The sequence below is a fragment of the Eschrichtius robustus genome, chromosome 21 (genome assembly GCF_028021215.1).
Source record: "Eschrichtius robustus isolate mEscRob2 chromosome 21, mEscRob2.pri, whole genome shotgun sequence".
NCBI classification, from domain to species: Eukaryota; Metazoa; Chordata; class Mammalia; order Artiodactyla; family Eschrichtiidae; genus Eschrichtius; species Eschrichtius robustus.
Genome location: NC_090844.1, coordinates 10309917 through 10314438, shown reverse-complemented (window position 1 = coordinate 10314438; position 4522 = coordinate 10309917).

The window sequence follows — 4522 nt, the reverse complement described above, 5'->3', positions numbered from 1 at the left end:
ACGTGAGGATGCCAACATCTCTCAACCATAAACCGAAATCCAACCATTTGTCCGACAGTTTGCATTTTTGAAGTGAAAACTTCGTTGGGAAATGTAAGCTGATAAGCTAAGAATTTAGTATGGGGTTGGTTTATCAGATTCTCTTTGCTCCAATAGAGAAGTCAGTTAAGTAATAGCGTGCATTTGTATGTTCATTTAAGCTCCATAAAGGAGGGAAATAGAGGTAATATTAACCTGCTTGTTGCCAAGTGGAGTTATTGTGCAGATAGTTGGATATCTGAGCTCAGAAAAAGAGCCATGGTTGGAGTTATAAGTGCTGGATTCTCAGCATGCAGGCGGCATTTAATGCCACGGAAATGGGTGAGATCACCAAGATGTGGACATCAGTAGAAGAGAGGAGAGTTCTGACAAGGAAACTCTGAGTAATGCAAATATTAGGAGATCAGAAAAGGAAAAATCTACCAATATGGATTCAAAATGGAACCAGCATGCTTCGAGGAAAACGGAAGAATACAGTCTTGAGAAAGCCAAGTGAAGAAAGTATTAGAATGAAAAGAGAGCAGTGGAGACAGTTGATTCATGGTAAAAGGAGGTTACTGCCCTTGACCAACAGAAACATGAGCTTCAGGAATAGATGGAACTTTGTTCACACCCAGGGGAAGTCTAACAGGTCAGTGCTTCCTTCAGTCTACTTTTGATGGAGACTTGGATTGGTGATTTCTGTCTGGGTGCACCAACAGAGACTTTCTATCGACCATATAGTACATGGCTTTTTCACTGCACAAGAGAATCTTAAATGGGATTTCTCCCATTAACCATGTCATATTATATTGTAATTGTTTCTGACTTATTTCCCAGAGCATGGAAGTTCTGAAGGGCACAGTCTCTGTGTTCCTTTTCTTAGCATTCCTACTGCGCTCCACCTACGATGTCGGACACACAGATGAGTCCACAAATGTGGGTTAAATCAGCTAATCACTCAGTTGATAAACTTAAGTCTAAAACAAGAGATACATCTTAAAACATTATCTCTTTAAGAGAAAAGGGTTGTTTCCAAACGAGTACAGATTAATGGCTTAATGAAGAGAACCAACTTTTGTGCTATTTATTTCACTAATTCAAGATAAAGAGTGTGGAGATAGTGGACTTCAGCCTGTTTTGGCTTGAATTTATCTATGTTATTGCCAATTGCAAATATAGACACTTAGAAAGATTGGCATTTCTCAGAAATTCAGAGAAGGACTGTCTCTCTGAGGTCACCTAGGCCAACTCCCAACGGGATACTCGGACAACATTTTAATAATTTCTACAAAAGTGAATCAGCCCAGCTGTGGGCCTCTATTCACACCACTTCTTTATGCACCTCATCTGGTTTTCAGGAAATTGTAACTTATTAGAAAGTCCTTAACAATCTTAAACCAGTTCCTTCAGCCTTTTAACTCTCTCAGCCCCTCAGACAGGTACAACCTTCCAGATGTTCACTTGAAGCATTTAGTTTTTTTTCTGGGGTGATTTTGGCAAGAACCTTTCATTTCCAACTTACATATCACATGCTGGACTCCTCGGTGTCTGTGAAGGCCCCCGACAGTCAGCAGGCATCCCTAACTTACCATCTCTGTCTGCAAGCACAGAAAGGATCCAAGCACGTGAAATGTGGGTCATCCCAGCTCCACGGAAGCAGTTTAATAGCAGCTGGAATTCCAGATGGGGAAGAACCTATGAGCTTCAGAACTTTTACTGAACATGGAGGGCTCAAGGAGAGATCTCACTTTAAAATGCTGGATGTCCTGGCTTCTGACAGCCCTGCTAGTCTTGATAATAGAGAAACTGCCTGTGCAATCAGAAAACCTGGAGGCGGTTTCCATGTCTTTCTCTTCAGACAACATGCTGGGTCTGAACAAATGCCCTGATTTCGTGTAGATGCATAGTTTAATGGGTTTTATTTCATTTTGTATCATAAATAGAAAGAAATTCAGAGATACAAGATAGCCCATTAAGATACAGTGTAAGTCAGGACTTCTAGGAGACACTGCTCAATGCTTCTGAATAAACAGCTAATGTGGATGGCAGGCCAGGTAGAGAACACATGGTTGTTTTTCGGGAGAGGAGCCTACAAATATGGCAGCTTACTTTTACAAAAAGGACATGTTAAATTGATGTATTCGTTTAAATTTATGTCAAAGGAAAGTTAGAAAAAATATTCTAAAAAGAATACCTAATAGATAAACCCAAGGAATATTATATCTCATGAAGTAGTGACTGTATATTTAATGTTTCATATAGAATATCTGGCATGCCATGACTTTTATGTCTGCCTTAAGAGCCACTCATTAATCCATCAAGATAACCAACCAGCCATCTACTCCTTTCATTTCCCTTCACCTCCACAAATCTGAGCTTTTAGATTATTTAAACCAATCTGGGGAAAACTGAGGATGATTAAAAATGGCACGTGGGCTTCCCTGGTGGCGCAGTGGTTGAGAGTCTGCCTGCCAATGCGGGGGACACGGGTTCGGGCCCGGGTCTGGGAGGATCCCACATGCCGCGGAGAGGCTAGGCCCGTGAGCCACAATTGCTGAGCCTGCGCGTCTGGAGCCTGTGCTCCGCAGCGGGAGGGGCCGCGATAGTGAGAGGCCCGCGCATCGCGATGGGGAGTGGCCCCCACTTGCCGCGGCTGGGGAAGGCCCTCGCACAGAAACGAAGATCCAACACAGCCAAAAATAAATAAATAAATAAATAAAATTTAAAAAAAAAAAAAAATGGCACGTACGAAGACTTGGACTCACAGATGTGTGGGTTTAGATCTTCCTTCTGCTATTTCACCTTCATTTTAGAAGTGTATTTGTAATTTTTTATTCTGATATAATTTTAAATGCAGCATTGACATATATACATTAATATGTATAAAATAGGGCTTCCCTGGTGGCGCAGTGGTTGAGAATCTGCCTGCCAATGCAGGGGACACGGGTTCGAGCCCTGGTCTGGGAAGATCCCACATGCCGCGGAGCGACTAGGCCCGTGAGCCACAATTGCTGAGCCTGCGCGTCTGGAGCCTGTGCTCCGCAACAAGAGAGGCCGCGATAGTGAGAGGCCCGCGCACCGCGATGAAGAGTGGCCCCCGCTTGCCGCAACTAGAAACGAAGACCCAACACAGCCATAAATAAATAAATAAATAATTTAATTAATTAATTAAAAAAATATGTATAAAATAGATAATAAGAACCTGCTGTATTAAAAAAAATTTAATTAAATCTAAAAAAAGTTACAGTAATAGAACAAGCAATTCCTATACCCTTAACCCAGATCCACGTTTGCTTTTTCTCTCTTGCCTTTCCCCCTCCCTCTCTCCACAGGCTTACGGGTGTGCACGCACACACACACTCATGAACACGTGCACGCACACACACAATTTCTGAACCACTTGAGAAGAAATTGGAAACATCCTGTCCTTTTCACTGGAATTCTTTAGTGAAATTCTTTTCCTAAGATCAAGGGCATTATTTTAGTTAATCAAAGAGCCACTCTCCAAATAAGGAAACTTACTGGTACAGTACAGTTATCTATTCATATTCACTTCATGTTAAATTGTCTCAACAACAGCTTTTGTAGCTGCGTCCCCAATCTTTACTTCCACCCCTCCAGGCTCAGATTTCTGTCATATTTTGTCATTCTGTTTTAATCTAGGAAATGTCTTAAGCTTTCATTGACGTTGTCATTTTTATGGTGCCATTTTAAAGTATAGATAATAATTTTGGGGAATTTAGATTTGTCTGAAGTTTCCTCAGGTGTAGATAGAGGCGATGTGTTTTTGGCAAGAAACCACTAAGGTGGTGTTGAGTACTTCTGAATGCAGCCTGTAAGGAGGAACAAGATGTCCTTTTGTCCCAGTATTAGAGATGTCTTTGCTCAGGTGGTATAAAGTAACGATTTCCCCACTTCAATTAATAACTAATTTATGGAAAGATAATTGAAATGATGTAAATACCCTGTTTGTCTTCAAACTTTCAATCATGAATTTTAGACTTCAATGATGATTTTCTAAATTAACCATTCTTCTATATTTATTAAATGACTTAATTAATTAACATATCAGTATGGACTACTGGATTTGTATTTTATTCTACTCGTATTTTATATCTATTTTATCCAGTGGGATAATCTTTTACTGTTATTATTTATTTTATGCTCATATTTTCCCACATTTGGTCTTTTTGGCATGTCCCCATAATTCCTTGAGATTTCCTTATGTTCTGTCAAAACAAGAAGTTGAAATCTCATCTTCCACTTTTTCTATTCTGGCTCTGGAATCAACCATTTCTCCAAGGAACACTGACTCCTTTTAATGGAGAAAGCTGTTTATGTGCCAAGACTGTGGGGTTAGGTGTGCCTGTGGCTGCCAAGATGCCATTGATTCTAGGCTGTCTCAGTGGCAGGGACAGAGCACACGAGTGTGCATGTGTGTGCCTGCACAGTTCCTTCCTTCCTTCCCTCCTTCCTTCACCCCTTCCTTCCTTCCTTTCAT